The sequence below is a fragment of the Plecotus auritus genome (assembly GCF_963455305.1).
Source record: "Plecotus auritus genome assembly, chromosome: 1".
In the NCBI taxonomy this organism is placed as follows: Eukaryota; Metazoa; Chordata; class Mammalia; order Chiroptera; family Vespertilionidae; genus Plecotus; species Plecotus auritus.
The window spans coordinates 60,439,738-60,456,591 of record NC_137770.1 but is presented as its reverse complement, the minus strand read 5'-3'; positions in this window follow the sequence as shown (position 1 = coordinate 60,456,591).

Sequence of the window (16,854 nt, the reverse complement as noted above, 5' to 3'; positions counted from 1 at the left end):
GACTCAGATTACTAGTTCAACAGTAACTAACCACCCATACAATTAGATCTCAAAGTAGATTATTTTTAGAAGGTGTGGCATATTTGCCCGGTTTTGTTATTTTAATAGTGAATCATTTCATATCCATTTTAACTAATCCTTATGTTAAATTAAGTGTGTCCATTGAGTTTCATGCCACAGGTAGTCTCATCTTTTCTGCAGCCAACTTCTTACCCTCAGGTCTTCCCTAGTTTTTTTTGTTGTTTGTTTGTTTGTTTTTGTTTTGCATTTACCCTCCTCCAGTTTTATTGAAATATTAAGATAAGTTTAAGGTGTACAATGTGATGATTTGATACACATGTATATTGCAAAAAGATTACCACAATAAAGGTTAGTTAACACTTCCATCCCCTCATATAATTTCAGTTTTCTTGTACATGATGATAACATTTAAGATCTCTCTTAACAACTTTACGTATATAATACGGTATTTTAATTAAAGTAACCATGCTGTGTATTAATCCCCAAAACTTACTCATCTTACAGCTGGAAATTTGTACCCTTTGAGCGACATCTCCCCATTTCCCCCACCCCCTGGCCTCTGGCAACCACCATTCCACTATTTCTATGAGTTCAGCTGTTTAGATTCCACTAGAAGTGAGATTCCCTAGTATTATATAGTACATAACAGGCAAAGAACATAATGCAGGTATTTTAAACTATCCTTAGTGATGGATAAGTTACAAAATTATTTGTAAAAGTTTCTGTATGTGTGTGCGTGTGTGTGTGTGTATTCCTTTACCTAAAATGTATTGAGGAGCAAAACAATCAATCACCCTTTGAGGGACTACTTTCTGATGGCCTCCAAGTCTCCTGGCCTCACCCTTTCCTGAGGCTCTGCTACAGCTCAGTAGGTGAACAATTCCCTGGAGCTCTCAGAGCACCCCGGACAATGAAACAAGGTTCATGCATGCAAGTGCCTAGCATATAGTTTTGATCATTGAGTTATGTGGTAGTTAGTTACCACAAACATCGCAATAATGCTCCTTATACAAATACTAGAGGCCCGGTGCATGAAATTCGTGCACAGAGGTGTGTGTCCCTCAGCCCAGCCTGCACCCTCTCCAATCTGGGATCCCTCTCACAATCCAGGACTGCTGGCTCGTAACTGCTCACCTGCCTGCCTTCCTGATTTCCCCTAACTGCTTCTGCCTGCCAGCCTGATCACCCCCTAACTACTCCCCTGCCAGCCTGATTGATGCCTAACCGCTCCCCTGCCAGCCTGATTGCCCCTAACTGCCCTTCCCTGTAGGTCTGATCACCCCTAACTACCCTCCCCTGCAGGCTTGGTCCCCCCCAACTGCTCTCCCCTGCAGGCCTGGGTCCTCCCCAACTGCCCTTCCCTGCAGGCCCAGTCGCCCCCAACTTCCCTCCTCTGCCAGCCTGGTCACCCCTAACTGCCCTCCCCTGCAGGCTTGATCACCCCCAACTGCCCTCCCTTGCAGGCCTGGTCCCTCCCAACTGCCCTTCCCTGCTAGCCATCTTGTGGTGGCCATCTTGTGTCCACATGGGGCAGCCATCTTGTGTGTTGGAGTGATGGTCAATTTTCATATTACTATTTTATTAGATAGGATAGAGGCCTGATGCACGGGTGGGGGCCAGCTGGTTTGCCCTGAAGGGTGTCCCGGATCAGGGTGGGGGTTCCCTTGAGGCGTGGGGTGGCCTGGGCGAGGGGCCTGTGGTGGTTTGCAGGCCAGCCAAGCCCCCCGGCGACCCAAGCGGAGGCCCTGGGATCTGGGATTTATTTATCTTCTATAATTGAAACTTTGTAGCCTTCAGCAGAGGACAGAGCAGGCCAGGAACTTGGTTTCCTCCATCGCCGGGGAAACCCAAGCCTCCTGCTCGCTCTGTGGCCGCAGCCATTTTTGTTGGGATTTATTTATCTTCTATAATTGAAACTTTGTATCCTTGAGTGGAGCCTGGGGCCAGCCAGAGCGGGTGGAAAGCTTGGCTTTCTCCATTGCCGGGGAAACCCAAGCCTCCTGCTCGCTCTGTGGCTGGCCGCCATCTTGGTTGGGTTAATTTGCATACTGGCTCCTGATTGGCTGGTGGGCGTGGCTGGTGGGTGTAGCAGAGTGATGGTTAATTTGCATGTTTCTCCTTTCTTAGTGTAGATGTGCTGTAGCAGGATAAATTGTATTTTGTATGATGCATCAACATGAGGAATTTATAAACCAACCTCACAGTGTCAAGAATTTGGGAGGAAGACAAACCTATCTTCTTCCTCTTTATTTATTCCTCTTTCTTATTGTTAATGTTTTTCCTTATTTCTTCACTAATGTTTATATTATCAAACTTTAGGAGTAATCTTAGATCCTTGCTTGTATTTTGTCTAAATTCTAGGAATGACATAATATCTCACAATGCTAAGCATTTTGCTGGATTAAGGAATATCATTTTATACACTAACAAATGTAGTGAGCAGATCAGATGAATAAATGTATAGGTTATTAGATGAAACATAGAACAGGAAGCACCGATTGAAAGCTACTAATTTGATAATTATTTTTAGATATTGCCCCTTTAAAATACTGATTATAATTAAGTAAATTAATATTTTGATATATTCACTATCTTGTTATAAATATCTGTATTTCTTTTAAGTATGTGATTTAATATTTTTTTCAAGAGTGAGTGTGAGAGAGAGAGAGAGGGAGAGAGAGAGAGAGAGAAAGAGAGAGAGACAGTGAGCTAGTTTGTTCCACTTTGGGTCCACTCCTGTTTCTTAGAGAACACATGTCTGATTCCCTTAGCTCCAATGAAGACTTTAGCAAATTTAGTGACAGTTATCTGTCTCAAGAAGCAGACAACACTACAAGATGCTGACTATTTCATTTCAGTGTTGCAGCACTAATCAGGTAACTGGCTGCAAAAAAAAAGAATACTGCATTATTAAAGAGGGTAGAGAGATAGATGGGAACAAATGCCAAGGTTTTTAGTGTCTTTTTTTTTCCTCAGACATAAAATGGAATCACAGAGGTGAGCTTTTGCTCTAATTAATTCTTATCTTAGTTAGGGTATTATCCTTCTCTGCTGCCCTCATCAGAATCACCTGAAGGGGAGAATTAATAAGAGTTCATCTGCCATCTTTTGTATATGACAAAACTCAGATTGCCTAGAAATCAAAGACAGCAAATGTCCCCACCTGCAAAGAAATCATAATAGTGCATATTTGTGCAGTTCTCTGAATTTAATAATTATTCATATTGGCTCATGGAGGTCAGAAAGCTGATTTTGCTGTCCTAATTCTAAACAGAGAAGGTAAGTTATGTTTAATTTGAAACACAATTTAGATTCGCCAGCAGGGGGGGCCCCAGTGCACTAGCCACAAGAAAGGCTCCGGCTGACATTCCCTTTTATAGAGGCCAACAAACTTACACTCTCGCCTAGGCAGCAGGTTTTCAACTAGTGTGCCTCCAGAATTTTTAAAACATGCAATACCTGACTATTTTGTCTTTTCCTTAGATTGCCCAGTAAAAAAGATGACAACAGCCAACACAACAATAGCCGTCTGGTGTGAATGAATCAAAAAGTACACCTATTTTTTTTTTTTTTTTGTCAGATTGGCAAAAAAATATACTTTTGGTGTGCCACAGAATTTTAATATACTTTAGTTTATGTGTGCCACAAGATGAAGAGGTTGAAAATTGCCGCTCCTAGGTGTACTCACACACTTATACCACTTATACTAAGTTATTTTGTTGACCTTATTTTAAAAGATATCAAATTTTAATGCATTATATTTTCTCTGTTAATGAAGACCTTCAACAGGTGTCTTCCTAATTCACCAAATTATACCCAAACTTTTGTTGTAAAAATTCTTTCAGTTTTTGGGAAAATAGGCTGTTATAACTCAAGGCACAAAGCTTTGAATTACATCAAGCCTGCCTGGGTTTAAAATCCTGGGAGCTGTGTGACCTGAAGTGAATTTTGTGACTTCTCTGAGCTTTAGTTTCCTCACTGGGATGCTTAGGGCATCTACCTTATTGTGTAGTTGAGATGCTTGAATCAGATATCACATGCAAAGGATTTATCTCTATCAGCCATGTGGTAAAATCCTGGTGTTATAGATCACTAGCAGTGAGTACAGATCCTGGGAAAGAATAGACACACAAAAATATAAACAATACCTGGTAGAGAAGCCCTGCTAAGACTGAATTTTGGGAAGATGAGTCTGCAGACATGAAAGACAAATGAGGTGCTCAAGGAAATCTGATGCACATTTCAGTTAGCAAAAGTAAATCTGCAGGAGTATGGAGCCAGTGACTCAAGTTCATGCTTCACAAACCTAAAGTGACTAAAGAATAGTCAGGGGAATTGAGTGCTGCACATGCAAATGGAAATAAAACAGGCTGGGTGGTTTTATATCCAGAAACATAATTTACAGTCCAGCAATTGTGTCAGGACAGGGATTTTCTGCATCTAGTTTAGCACTCAAGTTCTTTCTGGCAGGATTTGGGCAAGAACATATCTTTTGGAGTTTGGCAAATCCCAAATAGGCCCATCTGTTCTGCAAGGAAATAGTCTTTCCCCATTGCTCTTTTACCAATTGGAAGCTTGACAGATGAAAGCTGTCAGCTTTGGGGAGTGAAGATGGGCTAGAATGGCAGGAAATAACATCAGAAAGGATCAACATGTTTATGGAGTAGAATGAGCCCTGAGACATCTCATGGGAAAGACCGCATCTACCTCTTCATCCTGAACGGTGTATTCAGAGGAGCACTAAATCACAGAGCTTGATAAAAAGGGAGCAAATTAGCAATTTTGCGGGGATGTTCGCCTACTTGTTGGAAAGTGTCAATACAGTTGATCTGTCTCCCTTTCAAGCTTGACAGATGAAAGCTGTCAGCTTTGGGGAGTGAAGATGGGCTACAATGGCAGGAAATAACATCAGAAAGGACCAACATGTTTATGGAGTAGAATGAGCACTGAGACATCTCACGGGAAAGACCGCATCTACCTCTTCATCCTAGAAATAGTATTTTAAGTCTAAGAATTACATTTAGTACAAGCACTATATTTTTACAGTTATTTGTCCAGAGCTATCCCTATGGGCACCTGTGAAAAGTAGATAAAAATGGTATTTCTTCAAATAATAACTGAGTAGTCTGTATTTCTACGCACTCTGAGGGCACGTAATGCAACTTAATCAGGCAAAATAAATTCTGCGGTGATGTTCAGGTATTCTTCAGAGGTATTTAAATACACATATAAATAAAAGAGGCCTACACTCTTATATGAGCCACAAATCTACCACATTAAACCAAGACTTCACTTTTATTACTAAAGATGATATAGGAAATGCCATACTTTTCTGAAACTCCAGGTAGTGTTTTAGAATAGCATCTCAGCTAGAGTCAGCACCAGATGAAGATCTGACAAGCCCTTTGGCTCCTCAGAGGCTCTGACGGCAGCCACTGTCACTGAAGGGAGATGTAGCACAGCTTAAAGCCATGTTGTCAGCCATAGTCATCCACATGTATTGCATGCTAACATGATTTCTGAATTTCCACGCTTTCTGGGAGGCAGAATCTTGGAAAAGACTTTTCCCTCCAGTGATGGAGGGGCACTTGTCATTTACAATACTGTTGTCATGATATAGTTGGCATTAAGATTTTTCTTTGTGAAGCTTGTTAAATTTTGCAAATTCATGTGTCATGGTGTTTAGAAATATTTCCTGATCCTTTCAAGGTTAAGATAGTTTGGCCTATGTTCTGTCCCCAGATATATCTCTTTTAAACCACAACAAAAAATGCAATTGTACAGGAAAGTAATACTAAACATCTTATATGTTATCTCTCTGATTATGCTAATAAACCCCAAATAATTTTTATTTGTAAAGGTATATAAATATTTTGTATATTTACTTAAAGGGCAATAGTCCAAAATAAGCTGGTTTAGTTACAATGTAATCATTAGGCATAAGATGATTTGAACTGTGTTTTATTATGTAAAAACTTTTTTTGTGTGTGTTAATACTCACCCAGGGATATTTTTCCATTGATTTTTAGAGAGAGTGGAAAAGAGGGAAAGAGATAGAGAGAAACATCGATTCTGTAACCCTCCTGTACCCCCACCAGGGCTAGGGATCAAGCCACAATGGGTATGTGCCCTTGACCAGAATCAAACCCAGGACACTTCAGTCTGCAGGCTGACATTCTATCCACTGAGCCAAACTGGCTAGGGCTAACATTTTAAACATAAAGACTAGACAGGTTATGATAATGCACTCCTATGTGCCTATCAACTGGCTTCAATGGTTATAAATCCATGACCAGTCTTTCATCTATACCCATATCCATGCTTCTTCAGCCTAATTTGTGGCAATTCTCAGACATTACATCATTTTACCCTTAAGTATTTTAGTATACATTTTAAAACATTTGACCTCTTTTTAATACAACCTTCTATACCATTGCTTCATAAATTAGCATTTATTCTCTAATATAATTGAACTAGAGGCCTGGTGCACAAAATTCGTGCACGGGGCGGGGGGGGGGTGTCCCTCAGCCCAGCCTGCACACTCTCCAATCTGGGACCCCTCGAGGGAAGTCCAACTGCCCCTTTAGGCCCAATCCTGGTGAGATTGGGCTTAACGGGCAGTCGGACACCCCTCTCACAATCCAGGACTGCTGGCTCCCAACCTCTCGCCTGCCTGCCTGCCTGATTGCCCCTAACTGCTTCTGCCTGCCAGTCTGATCACCCCCTAAGCACTCCCCTGCCAGCCTGATTAATGCCTAACTGCTCCCCTGCTGGCCTAGTCACCCCTAACTTCCCTCCCTTGCCAGCCTGGTCCCCCCTAACTGCCCTCCCCTGCCAGCTTGGTTGCCCCTAACTATCTTCCCCTGCAGGCCTAGTTGCCCCCAACTACCCTACCCTGCAGGCCTGGTCCCCCCCAACTGCCCTCCCCTGCAGGCCTTGTCCCTCCCAACTGTCCTTCCCTACAGGCCCGGTCACCCCAAACTGCCCTCCCCTGCTGACCTGGTCACCCCTAACTGTCCTTCCTTGCAGGCCTTGTTGCCCCCAACTTCACTCTCCTGCTGGCCCAGTCACCCCTAACTGCCCTCCCCTGCTGGCCCGGTCACCCCTAACTTCCCTCCCTTGCCAGCTTTGTTGGCCCTAACTGCCATCCCCTGCCAGCCTGATTCCCCCTAACTGTCCTCCCCTGCAGGCCTTGTTCCTCCCAACTGCCCTCCCCTGCAGGCCTGGTCACCCACAACTGCCCTCCCCTGCTGGCCATCTTGTGGCAGCCATCTTGTGTCCACATGGGGGCAGCCATCTTTGACCACATGGAGGTGGCCATCTTGTGTGTTGGAGTGATAATCAATTTGCATATTACTCTTTTTATTAGATAGGACTAGAGGCCTGGGGTGGGGGGGGTCCTCAGCCTGGCCTGCGCCCTCTTGCAGTCCAGGACTCCTCAGGGGATGTCCACCTCCCGCTTAGGCCCGCTCTCTGGGGGATTGGGCCTAAGCCTGCAGGCAGACATCTCTCTGGCAGCCCAGGAGCCCTTGGGGGATGTCTGACTGCAGCTTTAGGACCGGACATCCTTAGCACCGCCAAAGAGGTGGGAGAGGCTCCTGTCACCACTGCTGCTCTTGCAGCCCTCAGCCCAGCTTGTGGCTAAGCAGAACTCCCCCTGTGGGAGTGCACTGACCATCGCGGGCGGGGGGCGGGGGGTGGGGAGGAGACAGCTCCTGCGTTGAGTGTCTGCCCCTTGGTGTTCAATGCTTGTCATAGTGACCGGTAGTTTCTGATCATTCCGCCATTAGGGTCAATTTGCATATTACCCTTTTATTATATAGGATATGCATTTGAATGCTTACATTTCCAATTATCTCACAAAGATTTTCTCTCACCTTCCTCCTCCTCTTCCTCTTCCTCCTTTCTTCTTTTTCTTCTTCATCTTCTTCTTCTTCTTCTGTTAAGATAATATCAGTTGTGTTAATAAACTTTGTGTTCTTTCATTTCTGAAATAATTTTACTTCTATTTCTAATCATTTTTAGTTCTATAACCTTATTTATAATTTTAATTTGTTATTCTTTTATATCATATATCATTGTCTTATCATTTTAAAAACTTTTTTGAAATATTATTTTTTTCTACTTTAGATGTTTTGTGGGCTTGTCATGCTTTTATTTTCTAGAGGGATTTATTCTGCTTCATACATACTTTTTCCCCCTAGTAATAATTCTGTATGGGATTTGATATTTTTTTTTCTATTCTTCACTTTTTCACAAAATTAATTCTCAAGAACATAGATTTTTTTCAATCATCCTGAGTTGAAGTATTCAGCTACTGTTCTCAAATGACTAATGTGCTTTCAAGTGAATACCTTTGTTTAATTGTAGGTCTTTTATATTCCTGTTGCTTCCTTCTATTTCCTCTCATACAAATGCCTGTACCAGAAGGGTCTTATAGCCATTTATATTTTAGAATGAGAATATTTTGTCAATTATTTTTGCATATTGGTTTTCTGTGTGTTTTTATTTTTATTATTAATTAATTATTACTATTGTTATTACTCTGTCTAGTTTTAAGTGGTGTTCTCTTGAACTAGTCTCAAAGGACAGCTTTTATCATATAGATGGGAGCAGGAGGGAAATAAGCATAAATTATATTAAGTTCTTTTGCTTTAAAGAAATATTTGCCTTTATTGAAATTAAATAACTATATTTGGTACAAGCCAGTTTGTTAAAATTAGTTTGGTGGTTTTGTGTAGACAGTAATACTATGGAATAATATCAATCGTGATAGGTTGTTTAGGAAAAATAAATATCTGTGGCTCCTATAAAGTTTTTGTTTTACAATAAGTAGCTTAATTTTCCCCCTTTGACTTATATATCTCAAAATATTCTGTATACTTAACTTGGGAAAACTAACTGAAAATCCATATCTGGATTTGGATTTGTACATGCAAATGTGCATAATGAGGGATGTCTCTTATGGTAAAATGAGATTGTTCTCATGTCTCTGGAGACTTGAGTCTGGATACAAAGATGAAAAACTAAACTTGTGCTCTGGACCAAAGGGGGATGTGACCCAACTTACTGCAAATCAGACAGTAATTCACAGAGGAGAAAAGAGATTGCATTATGTCATATTACAGAAGCTAATTTCTTTAGGTAATCCTAGTGAATAATGCAGTGGCCCTTGTTATTGGAAGCCTTCTCTTGATCGAAAACATCAATAGAAATAGTGGAAAAACAGAAGATATCAATCATTTATCAGGATGAGGAAGGACCCAGGGAACAAAGTGAGGGAAGCAGATACAACCAGGACATTGGCTGACAAAGGAAAGATGGCCTCAGTATAACAAGAGAAAGTCAATGGGAGGAGCTTTTGGAATTGGAGCCTATCAACTAACAATAGCCCATGGAAGTCACTGATAATGAGATGAAACATCAGAAAGGATTCTGGGCTAGGGAAGGATCCCATACGGTCTCATATTTGGGTCATGAGGAAAGGAGTCAGTCCTCTTTTTGTATATAATTTGGAATTAGGAGAGGATCAGAATCCCTTATCTCTTTGAGCTTTAATAGCAAGAATTAAAAGCTGGTAGCCAGTAAATTTTAAAGAACCTACAGAGTTGTTGTATGTGTGTTTGTATGTGTTTGTTTGCATGAAGATTGTTTTAAAATTGAATGTTTTTACACAAATTTCCAGATTTCTGGCCTATTTTGAAAAAGAAGCAGATTTCATTGTCTGGTACTCCTGTCACTAAGCAGCTTTCCCTTTTATATTGCGCTGTATCTGCAGTGTCCTACAGTCTTATCTCTGAATTTTATTACACTAAACTTACCTAAACCATCCCCACGACCTTCTGACCTTTAAAAGGGTCTTTGTTTGCAAATTATGAGAAATATGAGACACCTCAGGATGACCCTTCCTCTTAATGATCTCAGGATGAAGGCAGTTTCAGTATTTTATTTTCTACCTTGAGTGAAAACTTTTTAAAGGAAACTTCATACCATTTTCCATAGAGGCCACACCTTTCTACATTCCCACTAACAGTGCACAAGAGTTATAATTTCTCCATATCCTTGTCAACACCTGCTTTCTGTGTGTTTTGTTTTGATGATGGCCATCCTAATGGATGTGAGGTGATATCTCACCGTAGTTTGCTTTGCATCTATCTAATGATATTGAGTATATTTTCATATGTTGGCCATTTGTATTTATTAATTTATTATTATTATTATTTGTAAAATGTCTATTTAAGTCCTTTGCCCATTTCTAGACTGGATTATTTTTGTTGTTGCTATTCTTGTTGCTGCTGAATTATAGGATTTCTTTATGTATTCTGGATATTAACTCTTTATCAGATAAAAACATATAGACCAATGAAATAAAATAGAGATTCCAGAAATGATGTCTCACATATATAGTCAAATGATCTTTGACAAGAGTGCCAAAGACCACACAATAATAAAGAAACAACAGTATCTTCAACAGATCGTATTGGGGAAACTAGATCTCTACATACGAAAGAATGAAGCTGGACCTTTACCTTATACCAAAATTGATTAAATTAACTCAAAATGAATAAAAGACCTAAATGTGAGGCCTAAATCTCTAAAACTCCTAAGAGAAACAATAGAGGAAAAGCTTCAAGATGTTGAATTTGGCAATGATTTCTTGGATATGACATTAAGAGCATAGGTAGTAAAACAAAAAGTAGACAATCGAGGCTACGTAAAACTTAAAAACTTCTCAGTATCAAAGAAAACAATGGAGTGAAAAGGCAACATACAGAATGAGAGAAAGTATTTTCAGGTAGCAGTATTTTAAAGTAGGGTGATTTATTAATCTAAAAAAAAATCCACTAGCTGTTGGAGTTTCAGGTATTATAAAAAAGTAATATTTTTAAGCAGAAGATCTTTCTGGAATTCTTTAAAAAATATTTATGTTTTTAAATACAATACTTATGTTTTTAGGTGTATATTTGGAAACTGTTTAAAAATTCATCCACAGCCCAGCTAGCATGGCTCAATGGTTGAGTGTTGATTTATGAACCAGAAGGTCATGGTTTGATTCCTGGGCAGGGCACATGCCCGGGTTGCGGGCATTGATCAGGCTGGCAGGGTAGTGCTTAGGGGGTGATCAGACTGGCAGGCAGAAGCAGTTAGGGGCATCTCTCATAATTGATATTTCTATGTCTCTCTCCCTCTCCCTTTTTCTCTGAAATTAATAAAAATATATTTAAAAATTCATCTACATGAGGAAGGCTTGTATTCTTTTCCTTTTATTTCGTATATAATGCTGTTGGATACTTCCTTCCACCACTTCCAGCAGTATAGCATCTCCTCCAGCACCCATTAAAAATGATAATGATGAAAATGATGATAACAATAATGGCTGAGACTCTATCAACCTCTTTATATTTTTCACACATTTAATTCTCAGTACAAACCCAGGAATGGGTAGCTTCTCTTTACTGTCCCTCCTTTTATACATGCTCCTTAAATAAAAATTACTAACTGAACTTAAATCAGAATTATTTTTAAAAGACTATGGTTCATTGCCCTAACTTCCTCTTTCTCCCATGTGACACCCTTTATTCATTTACACCATAGCATTTTTTCTAGTAGAGCCCTTTTTCCGTAGGATAGCCAAAGTAAGCAAAAGTGGATGAAGGAGAAACGAAAAGGGGCAAAGACCTGGAAAGCGAAGGGCTCTGAAGACAAGCTTTGCTTCATTCCCAGGTGACCTAAAGCCAACACTCTGATGGGAACCAGGGAGGGTTTGTGGCTTTGTTTTCTCACTTCCAGGCTCTGCGGAGTGTAGGTGTGCTCTCTGGAGAAAACAACCAAGAACCTGAGCAGAATATGAAATACCATGAAGAGGAAAGATTTGATGTTGCATCGTATTAAATAAAATGTTCTAAGTGGCTCTATTTTTGAATCAAGTATTTTAGACAAATTTAAAGGAATATATTCTTGACTTGCTTCGTGGTTTGTATATGTCCTAAATAGTTATTGAAGTTAGGTGAAAAGGACTTTGACTATGAGACATGAACCATTACTTATAATCAGAAACTGGGCTATTAGCATCTCTTTAGGAGCAAATACAATTTTAAAAAATCTGTTAGACAAAGTATGTATCTTCACAAAGTTCAAATCTATGCAGTTTCTTGTCAAGAATGATTCTCACCTCATTAGCATGGAGTTTCTGTTCAGGTCATTTTCACTTCTCTTGGAGTGATCAGCACAAATTGATTAACTCCTAAAATGCTGGCAAGTAATATGACTCAAAATTAATCTTCTCAAGAGAAAAGACATCATTGCTGGGTTTTCTTTGAAGAAAGAAAAACCCAAAATAATTTATCACTGTATACATAAACATTTTATCTGAGACATTTATTCCTTCAGAAATTGAACAAGAAATCTCAATTTATATATGCACTTTAACTATGTACTAGTAAAAATGTCTAGTGAACATAAAACATTTAGCAAGCAAATACAAACCATTAAAATGATCATTTTTAGTTTTGTCAAACCAAACCGAAATTTGCACTTGGAAATCCGTAAAGCATGGAAAAGGAGAAAAGGAATATGCAAGCTTTGCTTAGTTCACAGTTGACCTAGAGCCATAGAGAGCACGCAGCACATGCGAACACAGGAAACAGGCTCCGGAAGGTTTCAGATCTGGTATAAGGCCATGGAGGGACAAAGCAGCAGAGCTGTGAACCAGAGGCATGTCTTTGGCATTCTAAAACTTTGACTGAAAATTTATTATTGAAATTTTAAAAATACTCCTGAAAACTTTACCACAATGAATGGAGGGCTGGTTAGTAATAGTAGAAAATAATGATAATATTACCTGGTAAGAAGTTTGATATAGTAATTATTACTAGCTAAATTTATGGTGGAATCAGTTTTGAAGTAAACATCGAATGCCTGGTTTCTGATTTAGAATCCACCATTTACTAGTACTATCCAACCAGATAAGTCATGTAGCCTTTCTGAGTCTCTGTTTTAACATTTAGTATGGGGGCAACAGCAAGACTACTATAATGTCTTGCTGTTTTTTGTTTTTTTAAAGTCTATTTTTATTGATTTCAGAGAGTAGGGGAGAGGGAGAGAGAAATAGAAACATCAATGATGAGAGGAAATCATTGATTGGTTGCCTCCCTACATGCCCCCTACTGGGGATCTAACCCACAACCGGGTATGTGCCCTTGACTGGAATCAAATCCAGGACCCTTCAGTCCGCAGGCCGACACTCTATCCACTGAGCCAAACCAGCTAGGTCTGTCTTGCTGTTTTTTAAAGATAAGTTTTTAATGAGAATATACATATGCAAAAACAGTTTGTAAGGGTGTTAAACAAACTTTAGCCACTATTATTGTGTTACTGACTCACCACTGTTGGGATATGTAGTTAGAAGAAGGATTGTTCTGGCGTACATTTATGAGACAGCTGGTGAGAACTAAGGGTGCCATTTGGACCAAGAAATAGAACAAAGCTAATTGGCTACACAGGGATGCAACCCATGTCCTTAGCCTCATTAACTCTGTGCTCTACTAACTAAGCACATTGTTATTCACTCACTCAACCTACCTTTCATGAGTCTGGCCTTCAGCTAGGCATTGGTGATACAAAGCTGAATGAACCATCATCTTTGTCCTCAAAGAGGTCACAGTCTAGCAGGGAAGGCAGGCAGATGAATAAATCCTATCTAATAAAGAGGGAATATGCTAATTGACCCTCATGCCATTGCAAAGATGGTGGTGCCCACAGCCAATAAGGAGGGAATATGCTAATTGACTGCCATGCCCTCAAAGATGGTGGCGCCCACAGCCACAAGATGGTGGTGCCCAGTCCCCTCAGCCTTGCTGTGCACCTGCCTCCAGAGTCCCCCAGTCCCCTCAGTCCCCCAGCTGCCCAGGGCCGCCTGAAGCTCAGGTAACCAGAGCCGGCCGAGGCTTGTGCTGCCTGCAGTGTCAGCAGCAGAGGTGTGATGGGGGCAACGCCTTCCCCTGATCACAGGTTGCCTCCTGCCCCTGAGGGCTCCCGGACTGTGAGAGGGGGCAGGCTGGGCTGAGGGACCCCAGTGCATGAATTTTCATGCACCAGGCCTCTAGTGTACTTTATAATAAACTAATGCTACAATAGAGGTTTATAAAAGTGGTAAGAGGACTCAGAGAACTATCAGTATTGCATAGGGAAAGATAGTACTCTCCTCTTGTTACTGAATTTGTTGAACCAAAATTTTTTACATTTTAAAACATTTAGGTGCACTTAAATGTACATATTAAATAATAGTTCATCTAATTCATCAGTTGAAAGTTCCAAAGATATATTTCTTTTCTTCTTTTTATTTATTTATTTATTTATTTATTTATTTTTACTCTTCACCTGAGGATATGTTTTTATTGATTTTAAAGAGAATGGAAGAGAAAGGGAGGGAGATAGAGAGAAACATGTGAGAGAGAAACATACATCCATTGCCTCCATATGCACCCCAACCAGGAGTTGAACCTGCAACTTGGGTATGTGCCCTGACTGACTGGGAATTGAACCCGTGATCTTTTGGTGTGTGTGTGGGACCACCCCCCAACCAAATAAGCCACACAGGCCAGAACTCTTCTTTGGATATTTATTTATTTAATTTTTACTTAAACAATGAACATTTATTACCTCACAGTTTCTGTGGGTTGTAAATTTGGGAACAGCTCAGAGGGGTTCATACAGCATGTCAGCAAGGGGCTGCAGTCAACTCAAAACTTGAATGTGGATAGAAGTTCCACTTCCAAAATCGCTCATGTACATGACTGTTGGCATAGTGTCTCAGTTCCTATCTGGCTGTTGGCAGGAGACTTTAGTTCGTTGCCCTGCGGGCTTCCTCTTAGACTGCTTGAATGTTCTCAGGTCATGGCAGCTAACTTTCCCCAGAGCAAGCAAACCAAGGGCGAGTGGGCAAAGAGAAAGCTGCAGTGCCTTGTATAATCTAGTCTCCACAGTTAACACTGTTTTTAAGTAGCCATAATTTAATGGAAAGTTTTAATTTAAGAAAAGAAATCAGTGCGTTCTTTACTATCATGAAATCAACATTTTGCGAATCTTTCCAAATAGCATTGGATGCTTTATTCCCAAATATTTCTTCTCTTATACATTATTCAATTACACAGAGCTAGACACACCAACTTCCTATTTTGGATGTAATTGTGTTGTTGACCTCAATTATCCTGAAAATAAATCCATTTCGCCAATTCATTTGAATGAATGCAGAGAGCCAATGATGGTCACAATTTTTGAAAAATAGTGAGGTCCAATGATTGGTTACCCATTCCCTGAAATGAAGAATGAGGTCTTCTAGAATGCTGAAAGTACAATTCAGTGTACACGAGGTTGATTTATGCTTTTTCAAGAATTCCTCTATTGCTTAAAGCCAAGTGCACAGGCAGTAATATATTATTTAAGAATGATCCTTTTACTTGATTCGTTTGCTTTAGTCAAGCTTTCCTACCAATAAAAAATGACCAATGACCCAGACACTGGTTTTCTCTCACCTGAACCATAAATGAAACACATGATCTGCCTCAATTTATGTCTTGGGGTATGGGAGGTGAATGGTACCCTAGAGGTTTTATTCCTCCTAAAACCACTGCTGAAAGATGTAGAGGAGAAATGATCATATTTTCTTAATCAATCATTCTGTAAGTTTGGGGCATGCACCTGTGTGCTGTGAGCATATCCGTGTATTAATTTCCTATCCTGTGTTGTTAATGTTATTAATTCAATTATTTGAAAAGCTCTTTGCAGAAATAGAATGTGACTTATTGATTAGAATGTGTAGTACTCTGAATGCTATATCATATCATATCAGGTGCTCAGCAGCTGAAAACCACCCATCTAGAGACAAGAAAGTTCTGTTGGGGATTTTGGTGTCCCTGCACATGGATAAAGTCATAAATCTCTGTCACTCTCTCCAGCAGTGACATAACTTATTAGCAGCCGGTGTCCCTCAGATACATGAGTCCTGCCCCTTTCAGAGGTGTAAACTATTTCCATTTTGAAATATATAACCAGAATACTGATAATTAGAACGGAGCAGTGAATCTACCAGTACACACTGCTTCTACTAATGTAGCTGATGCATTCATGAAACATTTCTTCTTAAAAAGCAAAGACTGGTGATCACCATCCCTGTTGTTACTTTTCCTGTGAGAGTATTTGATTTTGAGCAATATTTTCACACCTCTTTTCATTACATCATATACACATCCTGGAGACTGCTCAAGGTTAGGATTATCTTACTTGTATTTCCTTCTATATGTTTAAACATTTAAACCAATGACATTATATCTCAATATCCTGAGAACTTGTATACATTACACTATTTGGGGTGATGGGGGTTCTTAGCTGAGCATATCTTTTTTTCTGGGTATTGCTCACCAAAAAAATAAAATAAAATAAAATAAAATAAAATAAAATAAAAATAAAGAAAGAAGAAAAACTCTGAATGGATGTTTTTCCTCTGTGTGTTGAAGAGAATTCAAAACAGTGTGTCAGCTAGCCAGATTTTGCCAGATCATCATCTACTCTGAGTTCTAACCAGTTTTTCTTTGCTCCTGTTGAGTGCTTACAGCCAGGGGCAACAGCACTTTGTCCTACCTGCCACTCTGGTGGCTGCTGAATGTGGTGATCACTCTGCTCCGTGTATGCCTGCTGATGAAGCTCATTAGACCTTGAGCAGCTGCTCAAGTCCATTAACAGTCACTTAAGCAGCAGGTTGAGGAAGCTGTGCTGTTAGGAGCTAAAGATGGGGCTGGGAACAAGAAGGCTCAGTACCAGCACCTGCCACATAGA